The following is a 24,336-nucleotide window of genomic DNA, read 5'->3' on the forward strand; positions in this document are numbered from 1 at the left end:
TCCTCTCCCTCCTCTATGGAGCCCCACTCCTAACGAGCCTACAATCTTCCCTTAAAACACAACTTTCCTCTTGCTACAACAAAATTGCCAAGTCCTATAGATCAGAACACAGCTATTTGATGATAAAATAAAGGTTGTGATGTCTGACAGGCACTAGTTTTCGTATGTGCAAGTGCATGGGATATTAGGTGTTGAGCTAGGAAGTGGTTGTATGTGCTCTCTTTTAACTCTTTGCCAGAGCAAGGGCATACTATGCACACTTCCAGCTGCCAGCGCCATCTGCAACTGGTGGTTCTCCCTTAGACTTCTCATCTGTATCGGCTGCTGCTGGCCCTGCCTGTGGTCCTTAAAACTGTGATCCTGCTCCTTGCTGTTCTTTTTTAAACTGTTTCCTGAGAATGACATTGTGTAACATGGCATAGACTTTAAGTATTTAAGCACAAGTGCCTGAGTCATATTGCAGCGTACCTGGTTTCTCCACAGATGAATCTGTTTGTTTGCTGTGTGTGCTCATGCTGCTCTACATGGTGTCTGGACCATGGAAAAATGCTGTTATTAGTGTTAACAAGATGAGCAGCATGCATATGCAATTAGCACTGCTGCTCATAGTGCTAACACATAAACATCATGTAGGCTTCACGCAAAGTCTGCACAACTGTTCATGAATCCCAGGGACAGACTTTTGGCAAGCCACTATTTTGGGAATAAAACAGTACTGTATCGTCTTCTAGGATTTCTGTTTTCTCACACCTTCTTTAAAAAATTCTATCTAATGCACTTACTGAAAAATGAGATGTTTCTATTCACAGAATGCCTTACAGATTACTTCATTATGGATATAGAGCTGTCAGTCTCAATATATAGAGCAAGGTAGTTCTTTATAACATAACAGAGATGTATTTTTCATTTTATTGTAATGCATTAATTGTGCTATTCCTAATATAACTATAAATGTATCTGCAAGTATAAAACAGTTACCCAAACTATTATCCTGCACTTTTTTAAATGTGTACCTTACAATAAAACTTATTTATTTTATCTTTTTAAACCAATTAACTTCAAGTACATCTATTTCGGGGGGGGGGGGGGTTCCAGGAGCAGTGCCTGCTTAAGTGATGTAGTCAATCACAACATACACAAGTGGAAAATAAAGGAAACATACGCAGGACTGCAGGATGAAGCTTAAAAGCAAACTCTTGGCCTTAATCATATGTGTTACATTGCCAGGCTAACTAAATTCTAGCAGCTATGTCAAATCTAATGTAATATTTCCTTTGAATAAATCATGCTGCTATGTACATAAAACAGAAGTGAATTATCCCTGTCCCTGTCCCCTTTACTTACCTTCTGCAATCAACACTCCACTGATTGGTTCTCGTTCTTCTCCTGCCTTCCTTTGGCTCTTGGCTCTACCTGCTCCGTTTGTCCTGCGGGCTCACTCTACTCCCCTACCCTGCCCCCATATCCCACACGCCCAGGAACCTCTACATTTATTCCTTCATAACCACACCCACTACCCTGCCTGGCCAATTAGTCTCCATTACTCTGTCAACAACCACTTCCTAATCCCACCCATATCAACCATCACTCAACTTTACATTCCCTCACTAATATTAGAGTCTTACCTGCTCCTCTGTAACATACAACTATCTTGCACTTGTAAATTACTCAGCCACAACATACCTACTCTTAACAGCCCTATCCCACCATGCTTTCAAAACCCTCATCCTTCTCCATTTTACTACTACTTCTTCTCAACATATCCTACATCTACTACCTCACCGAGCCCATTAATACTAACCACTCACAATCCTTCCATATAGCCAAACATTTTACCTCACCACTCTTATACTCACACATCCCAATATCTCCCTGCCTATATCCTATAAAAAAATCTACTGTTTCCATATAAACATATTGCTCCTCATAAATATTCTACCCCCTTAGTAACTAACAAATCCTTCACAATTATAATAAAACTCAACCTATATTCTAAGCAGTCCAACTACCTCTCCAACCTAATCCTACATCCCCATGTAGCTAAAGTAGTTAGGAAGACCTTCTACATTGCCCACCTTATCATGAAGGGATTCTCATCTAGATCAAGGGAGGTCATAGTCTCCCTTTACTCATCACTCATCAGACCAATGATTGAGAACAATGCCCCATTCGGAATGTATCTGACCCGACACTTGCAGCAGCTGGAGAGGCCACAAAAGTTCCTCACCAAAAGGATAAAGGGTCTCAAAAATCTGTCCTATGCTGCCCGACTGAAAGAACTCCAGCTCTATTCAGTCGCTTACCGCTTGCTCAGAGGTGACCTTTGCCTAACATACAAGGCCATGTCAAACCCAGATTTGATGAATATGCTTCACCTCAAAAAATCTAGATCCATCAGAGCCACAAGGGCGGGAGACTTAAACCTCGACACGGCTATTAATAGGACGTGCTGGAGGGATAGATTCATCACCCAAAGACTCCCTATGCTGTGGAACAAAATCCCGGTATATGTGAGGCAGAGCACCTCGCTGGCCTTGTTCAAGAGAAATCTTGACCAATGGATGGGAGATCGCAGATATACCCCAGGGATTACCTCAGTGTCACTGCTTGACAGAGGCACAGCAAAATAATGGGTATAGTTCCCCATACTAAAGGGGTGGCGTAAGCCACAAAATGATGGGCTAGGCTTGTAAATGCCCTCGGGCAGATAGCCTAGTATGAACCTATGAACCTATAATCTAATTACCATTCTATTATCTGGAGATATTCACCCTAACCCAGCCCCCCCCCACCACACCCACTATAGACAAGTCCATGCTACTTACCTCTTTAAACTCCCAAAGTATAGCTAACAAAATCCCAAACCTCCATGCCTGGCTTATACATAATAAACCTGACATCCTGTCCATCTCTGAAACTTGGGTAAAACTCCATATAAAAGATTCTGAAATAACACCACCCGACTATTCTATCATTAGAAAAGATAGAACCCACAAAAATGGAGGAGGAGTATCTCTCCTTTACTCATCCTCCTTGTCAGTTACTCCCTATAACAAACCTACTCCCCACTTCAGTGATGCTGAATTACTCCTAGCACTACTTCAAGTTAACAAACACAAGCACATATGTATAGCCTCCCTCTACATACCCCCTGGGGACAATATTTCTACACTCGAGGACATCGTCTCCTGGCTTTCTACCAACATTAGCAATGAAACAATAATTTTGGGTGACATGAATATCAATTGGTCCTCCATTCAGTCTCCCACAAACCCACTTAACATCAACCTCTATAATTTCTCACAGCTAATCAAGTCCATAATTCACCCTTCAAAAAAACCTCTCCAGTGGTAGTACTCTAGACTGGATTTTAGTCTCTCATCCCCATTACTTCTCTGACAGTGGCACCCTTTCAGATCCCCTTAGTGACCACTTACCCACCTTCACACATCGACTCCCTTTACCCTTACACCTTACTCATAATTATATTACTACTCGCAACCAAAAAAACTTCAACCCCAATACCTTTTCTAAGTCTCTAAAAGCAATAAATTGGAACATTCTAAAAACTCTTTCTCTAGGTAATGCTGTTGCCCACTTCAACTCAACCTTCTTAAACCTCCTAGACTACCATGCTCCCTTAAGGGCAAAAAGAATAAAAATCAAAACTGCCCCTTGGCTAACCAAAAACACACTAGCAACCATGTGCCACAGAGATAAAGCTTGGGCACATTACCAGAAAAATAGGACTCCCCCCACCCATAATGAATACAAAACACTTAGAAATAAAGTAATAAAGCTCATCATCACTGATCGACAGAATTACTTCTCCATACTCCAAAACAACAATAAAACAAACCCTCAAAAATTCTGGAAAGGAATCTCCACCCTCCTTAATCCCAGCAAAACAGACAACCCCAGCCCAGACCCCAATGCTCCTGACATAGATTTGGCCACACAATTTAACTCTTTTTTCATTGATTCTATTTCCAAACTAACCTCATCATTTTCTAATATCACCACACCCTCCACTTCACCCCCATCCTCCTCCACTAACATTCTACCATCCACTTCTGCTTCTCCTCTCATTTCTTCTACATCACCACCACCCTCAAATACCCCCTCCTCCCATTCCCCACCTTTCTCAGTAAAACCTATACCCACATCTACCATAAAAAACTCCTTCAGAAACTGAAGCCATGCTCTAATGCTCCAGATAACATTCCTTCATACTTTCTTAGCATAGCTGCCGAAGCCATTGCCTACCCCATCAGCACTCTAATCAACCATTCTATCCAAGAAAGCATAGTACCCCAAATTTGGAAAAAGGCTTTTATTATACCTTTACATAAAGGTGGCAACAATAACAATATTACTAATTTTCGTCCCATCGCTATCCTGTCTCCCATCTCTATACTCCTAGAAAAGTGTATCCATCTACAACTCCTACCACATCTCCTAGACAATCACCTACTAACTCCCACACAACATGGATTTATACCCAGTCACATCAATATGACAGCCCTCCTCTCCTTCCTGGAAACTGTGAATAAAGCCCGGGATTCCAGCCACATTGTTTCTACCCTCCTACTTGACCTCTCTAAGGCCTTTGCCACTATCTCTCACAATCTACTTCTAACTAAACTCTCTAAGCTTAACCTATCACCTTCCTCTCTGAACTGGTTCTCCAGCTACTTATCCAATAGATATCAAGCAGTAAAATGGAAAAAGGCCACCTCCTCATTCCTTAACACCCCAACTGGAATTCCCCAGGGATCCATAGTGGGTCCCCTCCTCTTCAATATATTTATAAACGAATTCCACAAATCTATCTCTTTCTCAAATATCCAATACGCAGATAATTCAACTATTATCTGTTCTGCCACCTCCATCCCTACACTCCTAAAGCTTACACATGATGCATTATCAACCACTGAACAATGGATGAAAAAAAATCAACTAGCACTTAATGCCTCTAAAACCAAATTAATGGTATTTACTACCTCTAAAGTCACCTCTTTCAATACAAATACATTCTCTATCACTAGCCATAACAATACATGTCTTGAATTGGTATCAGAGGCCAAATTACTAGGGGTCCAAATTGACAGTCAGCTTAAATTCAATTCCCAACTTCAACTAAATATAAAAAAAAACACCAAAAACTTGGCATGCTCTACCGACAAAATCGTTATCTCACAACCTCCACTAAAATCACTCTCTCTACCACATTTCTTATCCTCTCCCTCCTCTATGGAGCCCCACTCCTAACTAGCCTACATTCTTCCCTTAAAACACAACTTTCCTCTTGCTACAACAAAATTGCCAAGTTCGCTAACAGCCATAAGTCCTCCACCCACCACTGTTCATCTCTGCACAAGCTAAAATGGCTAGAACTATCCAATCATCTCACCTACACTCAACTTACTCTTGCACACAAACTCATTTTCAACCCCTCCCTCTGCCCCTCCCTTTCCTTTGCCTTTAAAATGCACCTCCCTGACAGATTACTGAGATCTAACAACCAAAACCTAATAGAATTATATAAACCAACTCGTCCCCCAGGTAAAAACCTCCTATCCTATGGTCTAGCATGTCTCTGGAACTCCCTACCACCATCAATTCGTACCACCTCTAACTGCTTTCTGTTCAAAACATCTCGTCACTCACATCTAATATCCCAGTGGGAATGCTCCTGCTCCCACCCCACATAATCTCTTCCCCTATTTACACTGGCAATTTCCATTTTACTTTTCTCTCCCCCTCTTTACACTGGCAGTTTCCATTTTACTTTCTCTCCTAACTCATACATCCTTCCATTGTACATACTAAACTATTTACAAAGAATGTATTAGAATGCACCTCTTAAGTGCAAGCTTCCTTAAGATGTAATGGCTTCTCAATATTTATACTGTAATGTTCTTTTTAACTACTCTGTAGCATCTGTAATGTTTTTCACTAGTCTGTACTATTTGTAATGTTTTTTGCTCTAGGCTGTAATATTTGTATTGATTGTAACCTAAAACCTTATTGTAACCTTGCTTGGTTTGGAGCTTTTCTCCCCGGGACTCCATTGCAAATGGGTTCATCTTGGCCCAATGGACTATCCTGTTAAACCAACTGCAAATAAATAAATAAATAAATAAAATTATTGTGAAGCTCGACAGTGATGTTAATAAAGCAATGTTGTAGCAGCATGATTTCTTCATGTGACATATTATTTTATATGCATAATAAAAACAATGTAAAGTGAAATAATACATGCTGCTGAATGAAGAGTCAGACATTGCAGATCCTCCACATACCTGTTATAACAAAAGGACTGGTCTATAAACACAGTGAAAAGGTGTGTATCTGTCACATTAGTGACCTTAGTTTAAGAATGCATTGTGGTTGCTGGTGATACTTGGTCTAGAGAAAATCCTGGAAATCTCCCACATATATCTGTCATGAAGCCCCTGTGGATGTTTGAATAATTAAGCACAAGACAACCGTGAGTCAGTCATGAACCAACAATGCTATGCAAACAGAGGCACAGACACAGACCCCCCCCCCACCCAACACACATACACACATCTGAAGTTAAGGACAACAGCAAATCCTTAAGAAGCTAAAACACAACTCTGGACTTTGCACTGGACATATTCATAATGACACCACCGAATCTAACCCAATAGATATTGCCAACATACTGGCAAACGAATGTACTGCAAAATTTACCTTAGAGAACTATGCAACACCCAACTCCACCTGAATCTTTAATTTCCCATCCCTCCATCATTTAGTAAATTTACTTAAGGTGTTTTCAAAGACAAAAAATGTTTTTCCATGGGATATGATAATACACTGGCCTGTTTAATAAACAGTGTTAAACATGTGCCACTTCTTAACAAAGTTAACCTGAACGTAGCCAGATACCTTCTTTCTATCATTCGGCACACAGCAGTCCTAATGCCTCCTCAGAAGGGTGGCCCCTAAAAGTGGAAGAGACAGTTATAGACCCATCAACCTAATTAGTCTTATTTGCAAAGACATGGAACATATCATAAGTTGTCTGATAAACTGTGACATTAAAAATTGCATCGGATTTGACCTGCTAGAGTTTGTCTTTGCAAAGACTAGCTCCTGCTTAATGAGTCTAGTAAATTTCTTTGAAAAGCAAGCTGTTGACAGCAGTCATGCTGTCCACATAGCATATCTAAAGCTGGCAAAGGCATTTGATACCATCCCCCATGTAGCATAGTTAGTAAACTTAATGCATTACATATAGATCCTTATGTGGTTAGATGGCAGACAGTTACTTGAAAAATACAGCCCACATGTTGCAGGTAGTAGATGCAACATCTTTAAGCATGGTGGCATATCTCTCAGCTGCCCAGATTTCTGAAGAACAATCAGACTTTTCTCTCATATTTTTGATTTTGGTTTTCTGGCAAACCACTGGGGATTGAAGTAACTAAATAATGACATACGTTTCAGATTCAAACTTCATATCCTCCTGTTATTCTACAAACTTTCAAAAGTTCTAAGAGCAATATTTAAAATCTATCCTTAATTTTGGGTATTTATCACATTCCCCATTATTTTAGCCATTCTTCCAGATTTCTTGCGCTAAAAGGTTAAGAGGTATATATGATGGTAACCAGTGGAGTTCCACAGAGCTCAGTGCTGGGACCTCTTTTTTTGGGATTTACTTTTCTGATCTGCAGACAAAGAACCAAGACCCCTGGTTAACTAAGTTTGCTGTTGACTGAAAACTGTGACTCATTATCAAGTCTCCCTGATGCCAAAACCTTTCACCATAAACTTCACTGATAAATACCTAATGCACTAAAATGGACTTACATTAATTGCTAAATATGCATTATTATAACATTTGGCAAACAAACCCTCCTACAGCATATAGCATAAACCATATCCTGACTTCAGAATGAGACTGTCAAGGACCTTGGAAAATGAGTTGATAATTCCATCTCCTTTGATCATTATCATGTGACAACAGTAGTCAGGAAGTCTTTCTGCTTGGCACAGCTAATAGCAAATTGAATTTCATCTAGTTTTAGTCAATGTCTCCTTGTACTCAGCATTTATTGTGCAAGTTATGGAATGCAATGGGATGTACCTTACTTCACATATTAACCAAATCTAAAGATCCTTGAGATTCCTAACTAAGAAGATCAATAGCTTACAAAAACCCTGAGGTGCTAAAAAAAACTAGAAGCACTGTCCATTTATTCAGTATCTTACAGACTCCTCAAAGGAGATCTATTTCTTGCCTTCTATGCTATTAGTGACCCAGCAGTCGTGGACCTCTTCTGTCTATGCAAGTCAAACCGTATAATCAATACAAGAACAAGGGATCAAAATCTTCACAAGCAAATACATACAACATGGCAGAGAAACACATTACATAGTGCCTCCCACCTTAATTTATATATATATACATATATATATATATATATATATATATATATATATATATATATATATATGTGTGTGTGTGTGTGTGTGTGTGTGTGTGTGTGTATGTTTTTTTATATATGGGTCCCATTGATTTAGACAATGGGGAGTTTGATTGGCATCTATTTAACTGACAACATTTGACTGACTATGTTTTTTTAAGTAATATCTGTATAAACTGAGATGCAATCTCAGTGCATGTTTACTAGGAAGCAGACATTTTCATTTTTGAAGTAGAGTGGTTTACCTTCAGGATGTTTACATACATGTTAGTCAACCAACTGAAGGTAAATCATATATAGATATATAAACATATAGATACATATTATTATATTTATTTTAATTTAATTTATTAATTTGTTAATTGAATAAGTAAGCTGATCAGTCATTGATCTTTTTTAACTATGACCTGGCCAAAAGTAAGTGCAGTATATATGGACAGCTCAGAATAGCCAAACAATCATACTTTTTTGGGAGGTGGACTTCCCAGATAACTATGCAGGCACAGTTAGAAAATCAACTGCTTCATGCTGACAGTGGATTATAGTTAAGAATGAAAAAAAGGCTCAAAACAGGACCTGGAGTTGTGAGGAAGAGATCTTGTCCATTGCCCGATCATGCAACGCTTTTGTCTTTCAGAATTTATGTACCATTTTTGTGAGTGACCCAAACATAATTAAATGCTGTCTATGAACCCACCCAAAAGTATTGCCTCCCTGGGATTCAAAAAACTCAGTGTAGGCTACACGGAGTTTACATACTTGAGTGATGGTGCTCAGTGTGCGGCAGTGCGCCATGAATATTAATGATGTGCAGCATGTCTAAGTTAGGTTTAATGGCTGGAAATGTTGTTTCAAACTAGGAAACTGTGTAAGCGAGAGCAGATACAATTTTGTTAAAGCAGAGCACCTACAGTCTGTGAATTTGGGAAGAATGCCACAATGATCAGCAGCACTTCACAGATAGCTGTGAATCATGCCTTTCAACCTGTATGAGCAAGAAATCTGGACAAAGCCATCAATAATGGGGAATAATGGGCCAAATGATGGGACATTTTAATATTGCTCTTACAAACTCAGCAAATTGATAGAATAATGTGTTTTGCATCAGCATGCATTTTTTGAAAGGTATGAAGTCTGAAACTCAAATGTCTGTCACTATTTTTTAACTTCAGCGCTCAAAGCATTGCCAATGATTCGCAAAAAAAACATGATTTTTAGGAGAAATGGACCAAAGATATGAGGCCAAAATCAGTACATTCTGCAAAAATTTGTACAGTTGAGAGGTATGCCATGAATCTGTTATTGCAACACATCAACACAAAGGTCAACATAATGTGGGGACATTTAACCAGAAATAGGGGCATATCTGTCATAGATATTGCATAGACATAGCAACATATGTGGACAAAGACATACATAATAGGTCAAAGGTCCAAAATAGGGACAGATGTTTAATACTGCACTTCCAGAGATGGTTAGTAGAATAAATAGGTTGTACACTAGCATGAACTTTCTGAAGAGCATAGTGTTTGAAAGTCATCAGTTTCAGACTTCACTCCACAATGACATAGTAATGATTTGTCAAAAAACAAAAATGCTATGAGGAAAAGATCAGAAATATGTGACAGAAACTGGACATTATGCACAAATCAGAACAGCTGAGAGATATGCACTCAAATATATGTAATACTGAGTCACATCAGCCCAGAAATCGTCCCAGTGATATAGCAGAAAGCCACACATTTGATAAGGAAAACATCTGGACATCCTGGGAATATCTGGGCAGTTGAGAGATTTAAGAATGTAAAGTATATATTCAAAACACAATAACGGACAATGTACCTACAGTGCAACATATTACAATATCCTATTTCTGGCATTCTACACTGAATCTGTGTTAATGATCTGCAACAGGACATGGACTGCAATGTAAAATGGTCACTCAGGGGAAGTGTGTGTGTTGAATATGGATACGCAGATGAATTGCAGGAATGAGCACAGAGAAAGGAGACAGGTGAAACTCCCTCATGTACAGCTGAGGAGCGCATGTCAATAGAAGATGGTTGTAGCAGCAACACCAATCATATATCCATATGGTACAGTATGTACTATAAAGTGAAAATGTGTTTTATGTGACTGTCACACAGGGTGACATAACAATGAGGAGGAAGAGTGTGTGATATAAGCATCCTTGCATGAATAATGCAGAGGACATGTATCAGGGATCTGACATACAATAGGAGTAGTGTGCACATTGTGAAGTTGTGCAAAATTATATGCCTGAATATGAGTGTACTATCAGCAGACATCTCCAGCAAGGAGAGCACAGGTAAAGGATCATAAGACATTACAAGAACCAGCCACAATCATGGACAATATCAGAATAATACCAACACTAATCCCATGCCTCTGACTTAATATATGTGATGTGGAGTGATAAGAGATGAACCTGCACACAGACACACACTTGAACAATTATTATGATAGATCCACACTTTATGAGGGTGATCATGCGCACTGTCCTAACAATGTAATATCTGCAGCAGGTGTTAGGAAGGAGGGACACTGCTATACCTGGAAGAGATAGTATGGCCAATACAGGCTAGTTGCCTTGTGTGCATGACATATCTATATATATATATATATATATATATATATATATATATATATATATACATACATATATATATCTATCTATATATATATATATATATATATATATACATATATATATAGCTAGATAGATATACACATATATACATATATATATATATATATATATATATATATATTTTTTTTTTTCTTATGGCACAATCTATATTGCCACTAATGATATGCATGCCATTAATGTTGTCAAACAGCTATATATGTAGTGTGTGTATAAGTAGAACAGGTAGTACGCATGCATCTTGTATAATAACTTGATTGGTCTTCTGCACCATCAGAAAGTCATGTGTATGCCGCAAAAAGAATACCTAGGTATGGCCAATAAGCTGGGTGACAGTGCACCATGACAAAGCTGGTACACTTCAGTTACACATCCCTGGAAGATATGTACTGAGGTAAATGAAGAAGGGTGCATTATACACAGTTACTGGTGTGATGAAGTCTGGGAACAATGAAGGTATTATGGCCTCTGATATGCACGGCCTTTACATACCCAGTACTTGTTTTACACTCATGGGAGTAGTCAGCACTTTGACCACATGCCAGTTAATATACCACTTACCATCTAACCCAGGACTTAGGTCAGACACCTATTGGCATGATTATAGGGCATGATGTCCATATTATACCTGGGTGCTGTGCTTGTTTCCTGATACAACAAATCCCTCCATGTTTCTTGTCAGATCAGATGTTGTCATGGCTGTGGCAGCAGTTTTTGGTATGTGTTGATACTGCCTGTATTATACTAATATCACAGCTGGAGCCAGTGATTGCCCACAATCTGTAGTTCTTCAGGCAGCTGTCTGGACACAGCATATGTATGTCACCTATGATGTCCATCAGTTAACTAATGGGCAGGAGAAGGCCTAGCACACACACACATCCCTGATGTACTGACCTGATCACTGGACTTGACATATAGGTCACCTCACATATTTCAACATTGTGAAATGCCACATATGGCATACATTGGTCTAGCTATTTGGTGATATTGCTGTTTATGGCCACATATGACAGTACTGATTGAATACCACAGTGTAGATTTGTGTGAAATGCCTTGACCTGCTCAAGGTCCACAAGATGATATTGTTGTCACTACACATGCATTGATGACCTCTTTAAGGACATCTATGAGATGTAATGGATATGAGGTACCTTTAACAACTGACACTTTTCTTTTGCACACACCTGGATTTATTGCTAGTTTACATGTAGAAAAGGTCCATGATGACATATTGGTCTACCTCACAGTTGAGGAGAGTCCAGATTTCTCTATAAATGCATACAACAGGTGCTGTCCCCTAACTCAGATGGATTCATGTTGATGTGCATGCTTGTATGGTAACATAGGCCATGTGGACGGTGCATTGAACTGTGTATTCAACCTTATTAGGAAGGTGTACATGCTCAGTCATGCCATAGATGATCTGTGATGTTGTCACTGCCCATTGATTCTGTGAGATAGGCCTGGATGAAGGTAAGAAAGTGCATAACACCTATTGTGATCTGTCCTAGGGTTTGACACAATCCCCCATGCAGGCATCAGTGAAAAAACCTCCAAGCTGCAGATTATGCTTTATGTCAGTTGATGGGTAACCAATTGGTTCAAAGACAGAACACATCATGTGAAAGTTGGTGAATCAACCTGTGCCACTGGAGCTGTCACCACTGGCAAACCCCAGGGATCTAGTACAAGAGGAGATAACACACACTGAAGTGTGACAAAGGCACATGATTTACAAATAAATATAAAAATGTGAGTCTGTAATGTTGTCCATCTGAAAAGTGCAATTCCATTTTAATCACAGCATTGACAACAGCCTGCTATGCAGAAACCCAGAGATGCAAGCACTGGGAGCACATGTAGATAGCAATCTGAACTTTGACCAACAGGTGTCCACACTGGTATTGTTGTGCGCATCATAACTCATGCAATCATACTGTGATCTTAGGACTGTATGACAGCAATGTAGTCAAACCACATAATAACATGAATAGTATAATGGTCTCTTTTTCATGTACCAAGTCAGACACATGTAGCAGCTGGAGAGACCATAAGGCATTCTCAGCAAGTTAACACATGGCCTGCAAACCATACCATGATGTCTGTGGATAGATTAAAAGCCATGTCACTGTAATCTTTATTGTATAGGATGAGGTGACATCTGCCTGGCCTCTAGGCCAGTTCCTGACCCTGCCCTGGTGGGAATACTGCATATCCAAAAATTGGATATAGGTGATGACATCAGCAGTGTCTGTTGAGGAGAATATAACAGTGCCTACATGTTAGTGTAAAATGCACTCTGTATTGTCAAGAAACAGCTCACACACACACACACACACACACACACACACACACACACACACACACACACACACACACACACACACACACACACACACACACATACACACACACACTCACACACAGTTGACTGCAGTGAAAATAGAACCCATCCCTAAGTTCTCAGACTATAGAACTCAGTACTTTAAGCAAGCACCACCACTCAAGTCTGACATTCTGACTTGGAGTGTCTCAGACAACAACTTACAGCTAATGACATTAGCAGTGTCTTTCAGGAGAATATAACAGTGTCTCAAATGCTGATATAAAATGCTCTCTGTAATTTCAAGCAATAACTCACACACAAACACACAGAGTTGACTGCAGTAAGAATAGAACCCCTACCTAAGCACACAGAGTACAGAACTTTACACAAGTGTCATGGCACAAGTTTGACTTTTACATGGCTGCAGGTCTACTTATAGTGGATGACATTAGCAGAGCAGTGTTTGTTGGAAAGAAGAAGTTGGGAGGCCGGCCTGAAATGGATCTGTAGCCATGTGTATTGTCAAGAAATAGCTCACACACACACACACACACACACACACACACACACACACACACACACACACACACTTGACTGCAGGGACAATAGAACTTCTACTCATCTGAGTACATAGATTATAGAACTCAATACTCTGTGCAAGTACCATAACACAAGCCTGACTTCTAGAAGAGTGCAGGTCATCTTATAGTAGATGACATCAGCAGGCCATGTTAGAGACAAGGTGTTGGGAGGCATGCATGAAATGGATGTGTAGGCATGTGCAAGTATCAAAATACTGGCAATCCATGTCATTGCAGAAGTAACTGTAAGATAGATACTTTTGTTCTGCTGTCTAGAAACATACACAAACACACACACACACAGACATGCACGCGCGCACACACACACACACACACACACACACACACACACACACACACACACACACACACACACACACACACACACACACACACACACACACACACACACACACACATACCAAGTCAACTGCCATGAGAACAGAACCCTACCTAAATACACAGATTACAGACCCCAGTAGTTTAGGCAAGCACCACAGCACAAGTTTGAATTATAGAAGAATGCAAGTGAACCTATAGTAGATGACATCAGCAGGCCATGTGAGGGACAAAAGCTTGGGAGGCCTGCATATGCACATAGCTTCATAGGTTCACAGGAGGCCATTAGCCTAATATTACTAGGGTGCATAGAAGCCTAGCTGTGTAAAAACCCAAGTACCCTTACTGAGCTTAGTTGAATGATTGTTTTTAGCAGAGAGAGTTTGTGAGCACCATCAAATGTCCCTGTACATGAGGGACATAGGTGCTAGCTGAGAGGTGACTTTACAATCACCCAACCAGTAGTCAAGGTTGGGCTTGAACAGAGTCATTGAGGAGCACTGCTTCACACACAGTGGGAGCCTATCACAGAGTAGTGGCATTCATTGTGGGATATATCTGTCTCCCCAGCATGTTCTGTTTGTGTCACAGGTTAGGTTGCAAACCCTGGGGCAAATTATTCCTGTCCCATTTGGATTGCAGATGTCCATCATTTCCAGAAGAACAGGGTCTGAGACTGCTCTGCAGGGCAGACATAGGTCACCTCTCAACAGCCTCATGATACTGAGTGCAATGACGGGTATGTCAGTCTTTCCATGTATGTCATGTTTTGAGGCCAGGGATTCTGCTGCAGGTGTCTGCTGAGGTGCAGACAGATGTGAACATTGTATTCCATTACTGGTGTGATAAGGGTAAAGTAGAGCAGAGGTATGACTACCTTGGTGATGGATGTGATGTCCATATGTATGATGTAAGCAATGCAGATTGTGTGTGTTGCCACTATGGATACATAGTGATGAAAGTATAGATTCCTATCAACATGTTTCCAAGTCTCACAACACTGATTTTGATCTTGGGGTTGCTATGTGTATCATAATTAGCAGGGGTAAGTCATTGACAAAGGGGATATTGAGTCATTGCATGATTTAAGATTCAGTCTGTGAGTTTGGCACTAATCATTAGTCTGTGTCAACCCCTTCTGTAATATGTTACTATCATTGGAGGACTCTATATAAGTGGATTCAGTTAACAGCCATCTGCAAACTTGGTAAACCACAGGCCATCTGTTGCTGCCTGTGTTTCAGGGATGTATTCTCCAAACAATTGAGAGCCCAGCCCAGATCCTTGTAGTATTCGTTTGGCGAGTGGGCTAGTGGTGGAGGTGCAGTCCCCAACTTTGAGAGTGTGTGTGTATTATGTCATTCAGCCAGTTGGTTATCCAGCTAGTACTGTATGGCCTAATTCACAGATGGGAGATCTTCAGTATGACATGAATGTGGGATAGTGTTAAAGGCATTGGATAACTCAGCATAGGTGGTATGTCCTGTTATCCCTCATCTAGATCGTTGGGGTCAGTATCCAAGAAGTCCACAAGAGTCAATAAGCAAGACCTACCCTTGACAAAAGCAAAATTGGTAGGGTCAAGTGTGCTGATGGTTGCATATGTCCATGTGGATATGGTCCATGCTGACTCATGCACTCGCCTAGCAGATAAGGCTTTTTAGGCATATAGGTCAAAAGCTGTTGTGCTGCATGTTACCAGATCAATGTGTATTGCATAGCACATGGCATTTGATATTACATTTTGTACTGTGGTTGATATATGTGTGGAAAAAATACTGAGAACCCAAGGTTGCAGTGCTTGGGGTATGCAAATACATTGTTGTATTGTAAATATGTGACATACTGTTAGGTAGGGCCCTCAGTTTGTAATGTTTCCACATGTAATTTCATGTCGTCCACAGGAAATGGAAAGTAAACTGCAGTAATACAACATAATATGAACATTTCCATAGTACAGCGAGTAGCAGGTTTGCATGACAGTTACCAAAGTGCATACACAAGTAAGATACATGTTTGCATGTAGCTAAGCAGTGTGCAAACACGAGCTATATTGCTAAAGCCTGACAGTAAGTATTGGGTCAATGAAATATACCTACTGCTTAACTGATGGTGTGGAAGCACGTTAATGCAGAAATACAGTCATTTTTGGGGCCAGATGGTACTGGGTTGGAATACAGCTGTATGTAATATTTCTAACTACTTTTGCATTACTGTTGCTGCATGTTGGTGCATGATGGGCAACATCCCACAGTAATGCATTAAGAAATGCGGAGCAAACAGGATGAAGAATAAAGGGAAAGCAATACAGGAATATGCATGAGGGAAGGAGAAAAGTACCATAGTTATCTATTTCTTCAACACTAAAACTGATCATATGTGCAGAATATTAGCTAAATTTGGACTGTCACCTCCACAGCAAGGGGTGACACAAGATAATCATGTTCTATAGACAATTAGAATGAATCAAGTGTGTCAAGAAGACGTTTTTGCGAAATGGAGATCTATGTATGTTTTTTTTTTAGTGAGACAGGTGCCTGTTTTTTTGGGGGGGGGTTTGAGAGAGGAATGTTGGGGAAGGGTCATTGGAATGTGTGGATGAGGTAAGTTGGGTAGGTGAGAATGCAATTGCAGACAGACTAGACAAACCAGACAAGAGACAGGGACAGTGATGGGCACAAAAGGTTGCGGGGCTTCATGATTGGGGTGAGGGTAGGGACATCATGAACACATGGTAGTCAAGATGGGTGACAGTGAGAATCGAGTCCTCACCCACTAGACTGCCATCACTGCCAACTCACTCTGCCACTGGCTGAAGTGCCTGACATCTGAATCTCTTTCTCCTGGTATTATGTAAAATGAGGGAGAGCAGCCTCTCCAGCCAGTGTAGGCATACACCAACAGTGCAGCTCACAACCCTAAGCACCATCCCTGGCAATTAAGAACGGTTCACAAAATCATCACCTCTGCCACTGCTCCAGGAAGGTTCCACTGGACTAACCTCCAGGGCAGGAATACCTGAGGGGACAGGTAGTGCAGGGGCAGAAGCTGCCAGATTGGCTCCCAGGCATGCTGAGCAATAGTGATGGAGCCAGTGGAGTGGGGTTAGGTGGATCTTCTGTGGCAGGCCTACCCCTCTGTACTGTGAAGCATTTAGTGATGTGGTACACATGGATGACATGGACACAATTTGACAGCAAAATTAAAATATAATAAAAAAGGGAAGGTAAGGGTTAGGGTCAGAGAAAAAAAAAGAGATAAGATTAGTGCCTTCATATGTGACATACAATGCACTGATACAATTAATTGACTCTGCTATCTTAACTTTGACTTCTAATATTACCAGCTCCTAACAGATAACTTTTACTTTTAAGACTACCAGCTCCTAACAGATGCACACTATACTACAGACTGCAGCAAATATTTCTTGACCTGTGCATATATTGCACATATGCATATTCTAATTATATAGATTGCACTTTACAGCAGGGCATACATGCCACTGGTATAGAGCTTTTACTTTAAATCTTTAAATTATACATAATTGAAGAATTAGCATGATTGTATAGTTGGGAAGTGTGGTCTGTGAACCCACAACCTCTGACTAAAGTATAATATTGTACTCTTGGTTTGTGCTATAGACTAATGCATGCATACTTGCTTTTACAGTTGAGATATGCATGCTTAATTTGATATTGCAGTACTGGACTTTGGTTTCGGCTACTGAGTAATGCATGTATAGTTGCTTTTACAGTTATGATATGCATGCGCAATTGGCTATAACTCTATAAAATACCAGAACAGCTATCTTTAACTATTAATGCTAGAATACCACTACTATTCTGCTGCATACATACCACATGCCTCCCTCATCCTTGCCAATCTAGCCCAACGGATTCATACATTAACTTCCAGTCACTGGCAGCTGTGAAAAAAAACAGAACAAAACAGAATACCATTATTAATGCCAGTCTTGCCTATATTTAGGGGCAGCCCGTGGTATTGGACTGCCAGACTGCAGCCCCCTCAACTGAAACTAAAAGAAATAAAAATATAAACAAATAAATAAAAAAGTTTAAAAATTTGCGGACTTTGCACATGCGCAGTAGTCCAGACTGCTACTGAGAGTCTCTGCATGCTCCAGGCAGTCCTGATAGGAAAACATGAGGAACAGAGCTCCTAGAAGTCTATGCAGTTTTAAACTGCATAGACTCGCTGGGAAAACGCATCGGGGTCGGACTGCAATACTGCATAGACTCGCTGGGAAAACGCATCAGGTCGGACTGCAACACTAGCAATCTGGAATTGCTGCAGTCTCTCATCGGTGGGTCTGGAGTTGCAGGCGGGGTTTGGATGTACTTGCATTTATGGAGAAAGGACATTGAATTTATGGTGATTTACTTGCAGGTACGTGTGTTGGATTTATGTATGGTCAGTTTACTTGCAAGTGTGTGTGTGTGTGTAAATGCCCCAGGTGAAATATACTGGTGGTTAGACTCATGGTGGTGCGGTAGGAAATACCTCAGGCTTGAACCCTGTACCCTGTATGCAGGTGTTAAAGACTTGAGTTCCCTACTCACCACCATTTGTAAAAAAAATTGCAGATTTTTGCCTCATATTTTATCTGATCTGTTCCTCATAATATCTGTGGTTTGTAAATGTTGCAATGGTTGATATTTGATGGTGCAGTAGTAGCAATGTTGCCTCACAGCTGCAGGTTCTCAGGTTTGATTCTTGGCTGGGGTTCCTTCTTTGTGGGGTCTGTATCTTCTCCCTGTATTTGTGTGGGTTTGCTTTTATTTGATGGTGCAGTGGTAGCATTGTTGTCTCACAGCTGCAGGTTCTCAGGTTTGATTCTTGGCTGGGGTTCCTTCTTTGTGGGATGTGTATCTTCTCCCTGTGTTTGTGTGGGTTTGCTTTTGTGTCCTCCCATGTTACAAAGACATGTCGGCATTATTTCTCCCTGGGCCTCTGCTGAAAATTGTTTTTTTTGTTCCAAGTCAGACTGTCCTGATTAACAAATGTTAAATAAAATTGACAGGCATTTGAATTTCAGACTTCAGGTTTCTGAATGTTTAATTCCTTACATATTTGATGGTGCAGTGGCAGTATTGTTGCCTCACAGCTATAGGATTTGTGGTTTGATTCTTTGCTGTGGTGCCTTCTGTGTGGAGTCTGCATCTTATCTCTGTGTTTGTGTGGATTTGCTCTGGTGTCCTGCCATTTTACAAAGACATGTGTCTACAGTATTTCTCCCTGGGCCTCTGCTGAAAATTGATTTTGTTCCATCAGAAGTAAAATTGACAGGCATTTGAATTTCAGACTTCATAATCTTCAGAAAATACATAGTAAAACAACTTTTTATTCTAGAAATAAATATATAGTAAGACAACCTTTTATTATAGTAATTTTTTTTAAGTTTATAAGATGACTATTTGAAATTTGTCCTTATTTTTGGGACTGTAATACCCTGTTAGTGGCTTTGTCCAGGTATTTTGTGCTAAGGTTGACAGCTATGGCAAGAACTGAATTCACTGAATATGTTTGAGGGCTGCATTCCCTCATTACTGGGTTTGTCCAGGTGTTTTGTGCTAAGAGGTTGACAGCTATGGTGAGAACTGAATTCATTAAATGATAGCCATTTAAGTTTCAGTCTTCCTCTCTTTCACAAAGTAGCTGATATGGCGTAGTGGTATGTTGCTCTTGACTGTTTTGCACAGGGACCTTGGCTGTAAAATGTACGGTGGTAACACAGCATTTTTCTTTCACAAAGCAGGTGATTTGGCATAGTGGTATGTTGTTCTGACTCTTTTTTGCACAGGGACCTTGGCAGTAAAATGTACGGTGGTAACACCGCATTTTATTCTAGCAGCTTTCCAAGATTATACAAGCAATGTTTAATGTGTCCCTGGTTTTTGCCCTTTTGACCCACCCCAATAAATGTGGCTTTTTCCAGACTTCTTGTGCTGCGAAGTTGAGATGCAGTTGAGTATTGAGTAGATTTTACAAGGAGCTGAGAGTTGCGGGGGAAGAGAAGATTTGTGCTGATTATGCTAATTCAGCTCACATTGCTAATAGCACAACAGGTTGTGTACTTGCTTTTGATGCAGAAGGTTGTTGGTTCTACTCCCATAAGGGGTGAATGCTGCCGTACTGAAAGTTAAGATACTAACTATGAGCCTGTTATCAGTTTGCCATCCATTCCCTATTGCAATATTACTAGCTTATTTTTAATGTAATTTAGGCAATTTATTCCTCAGGGGCATCAGACACTTTATTTTTCGATGAAACCATGAAATATAAAGGTGATTGCTAGCAGCAACCTCTTCATTACAGATTTATTTAATGTAGAATTATTTAGATTACTTTTTTACTACTTCAGAGATTGTGCATATTTACTGATAATGGTGGACTGTAGAATTACGCATTTTTACTGATAACAGTGGACTGTAGAAGTTTGAGTAGACTTTATGATGGAAATGTTCTGAATTGGGCAGTTTTGTTTCATTGTTTACTGGAAAATTGTTCAAAGCAATAGGAAGGTGTATCAAAGAGCACATGTATGTTTCATATGCAAGGGGCCTATGATTTGAAAACAGCCCAGAATTAATCTTTATCTGCACGGGTAAAATGTATTTTCTTTGAATGTGGGTTTTAATGTTGTTTCAACGAATGTGAGTTTCAAGGGCAAAGAAGTTTTAATGCCAAGTTTGTTTAGCAGATGTCTTAGTGTTTGTGCTGTAAAATGCAAAATAAAACTTTCAAATAAAGTTCAAATCATCATAGAAGTAAATCAGTATGCACATTAGTGTTTATGGTAAATGGAGTGAAATAGCAAAGTAATGAATCATTGGAATGGCTGCAGGGGGAGGCTCCATTCGACCATGGTTTTGTGAGGGGGAAAGGCGGCAAACTTAGACAGCCCCAGCTGAACTATACCTCCCAACTGTCCAGATTTTCAAAGAATGAATAGGTTTTTTGCTTCTTATTTTTGGTTTGTTCCTCATAAAATTTGTGGTTTTCTGGCAAATCATTTAGGAATTAAGTCACTAAATAATGACACACTAGTTTCAGACTTCATAACCTTCAGAAAAATGCATGCTAAAGTAAGACCTGTTATATAAATATACTGTTTATATGTTCCCCCAATATATTTGGCCTTGTCCAGATTTATTGCATTAACAGGTTGAGAGGTACATGCAAATTGCTTTATAGAATTAGGCATAGCCAAACCTCTCAACTTTCCCTGAATTTGGCTCAAAATGTTGCTCTTCCCCTAATAATCCCTCTGCAAAATAGCAATTTTGGAAGAAAACATGGAGGGTTTACAATTAAGAAATAACTGTAATAATCAGAGTTATAGATTACTTTTAGTTCAGAAATGCATGTAGACTCTTTTATTTTGTCAGCTGCTCAAGTTAGCAGTACTAATATTAAAAAAGTGTCCCTTCTTTGACAGGTTCCCAGCTGTATTGTGTGGCTATTTTATATTGTTGCATCACATTTTTGGTCCATTTTTCATAAAATTGTTTTTTTGGCAAATTAGTGGTAAATCATTAAAGACTGAAGTTAGAAAATAATGACAGGCATTTGAGTTTCAGATTTCATATCCTTCAGAAAATTCATACTAATGCAAGACCTACTATTCTATTATCTTTCTAAGTTTATAAGAGCAATATTTAAAAATTGTCCTTATTTTTGGGCCTTTGTCCCACTTCTATGTATGGCTTTGCCCAGATTTCTTGCTCTGAGGGTGAGAGGTATGACAAATATGTTAGGGCCATCACCGTCAGCCAGAGACATTTCAAATTGTGACATACTTGTTGCACCCCACTCCCCCATGTAGTGACTCTAGATGTGTCCAAGCAAAGCAGGGAGCAGTTATGCAGTGTAAATGTGCAGGGTATCCCCCCATACAAGGTAGACACAAGTACTACAGTGGCTTTTCATCTGTTCTTGATTTTGCAGAATGGTCTGGTTTCTGTCATATTTTTGTACTGTTGATTTATGCTTATTACTCAAAGTGCCTGTTGCTCTGTGTTTTAAGTAGCAATGCTTTAATGACCATCAAGTAAGCTTGTCTGAGATCATAACATGCAAGTAAGCTTTAATAAGCATACTGTTAAAGAATTGCCAACATTGAAGCCTTTCTGTTGTTGCCATGCAGAGAATACTTAACCAGATGATGTATAAGCATTGGATATTGAAATGCATATGACAGTATTTGTAGTAAAGGACAGGATTACATTATTTTAAGAAGCTCATTACACTTGTTGGAGACTTCTAGTGATCTCTAAGGGCTTTACCAGTAAACTAAACAGAATGCCATTCATGTGTGGTCCATAACCTGTACAGTAATAATTTAAGCAATGTATCTTGAGCTTGTTTCTTGTTTGCTTTTCATTTTTACTTTGATCGTGTTTTCCCCATGAAATAAGTAGATAGTTGTCACGCAGCAGGTCTGTTTTGGATAAGAAACATTTTTAGAAGTGGGGGCATCACAGAGATTGCTACTTTCAGCATGTTACTTGGTGCTTTAATAAAGTTGAATATAAATAATAATTAGAACTGCAGTGCAAGGAGAAGTAGTTTGAGTTGAGTGCTGCTTGTTTTTCTTATACTTGATTTTGACTGGCATTCCCGTAATGTATTAAAAAAGTAATTTATTTTTTCATGTCTCACAACCTTTTTGTTTCCACCTATATATTAAGTAAGCTGTCATGCAGCCAATGCATTTAAATATTTTTATTCTTTTACACTTTATTTGTCTTGATTGGACTCTCATAATGAGGGTTTGGTACCCAAGGCAGCATATTTAATTAAAGTTAGTTTTTCTGGTTTTGAGCATAGCTCCTCCCCTTTCTAGTTGGCCGCACCCCTTCCCATTGCCCCCACCCATTCAGCTATCCCCTGCAGCCCCCCCTTTGATTTGAAGTCACCAGTCGCCACTGCCTATATTCAGCTTTTAAGTCTTATCAGCACTCTCTGTAGTTGATATTTACACATGTGTGGGATGTCCACAGTCTGCAGTCCTAAATTCCCCTATCCAATGATCAAATGTATCCCTCTTTCTCCACTGGAGGTCATTCTGGTGATAACTACATTGCTTACCAGCCCAGGGGATACTTTTGGCACTGGTTATTGATGGGGCTACACTATCCCAAGCTTCTGACTGGGAGCCAGAATAGTCCCTCTACAACAGCCTGGCACTGTGGATCCTCACTAGAAGTCCAATAAAAATCTTGGACTCCTGGACATCCGATCTCTATACCCTAAACCGGACACCTTCCCCACAAAAGCCTACTATGTCTGCCATAGATCTTCACAATGGAGAATGATGCTTTCACACCATTTCCAGTCATCTCATTTACTGGGAGTGCAAGCACACTATTTGAAAATGTTGCAATCTGCTTACCATCATGCAAACATGGTGTTGGGCAGTGAGCACTCTGAGCACCAAGTTTGAGCAATGGCAAACAAAACAATTTCAGGGTTATTGAATGTACAGGCAGTTGTATATGTGGGTTAGCAAATGTGTAGGCCATGACAGTCCAGATAGCTGAGATATACGTATAGGAATATAGTACACAATAAACCCACAGTCATACGTTTGAAAATAAATGTGATAATACATAAATAAATGAATACATAACTGACACAATACTAGTGCCACAGCCCTCATCCTTATAATTATCAGCTACACCATGTCAATTGTTATAAGTTAGAATGACTCTAATGGGAAGTGGAACAGCAGTAAAAGTGCATGGAATATGCTGTATTTGACCATGTGGATAGCTGTACTAAACTTATCTCTGTTGCCACAAGAAAGTTAAGAAAGCATTTGTCTATGTTGCAGTTCTTTGCTGTAAATTGCAAAATCACAACAGTAAAACAAAGGCTGCCCTCCCTGTACGAAAACACAGGACCATCTGTACTCCAACCCTACACTTACACCTG

The sequence above is a fragment of the Protopterus annectens genome, chromosome 2.part1, assembly GCF_019279795.1.
Source record: "Protopterus annectens isolate FY-2018-M chromosome 2.part1, PAN1.0, whole genome shotgun sequence".
Classification (NCBI taxonomy): domain Eukaryota; kingdom Metazoa; phylum Chordata; order Ceratodontiformes; family Protopteridae; genus Protopterus; species Protopterus annectens.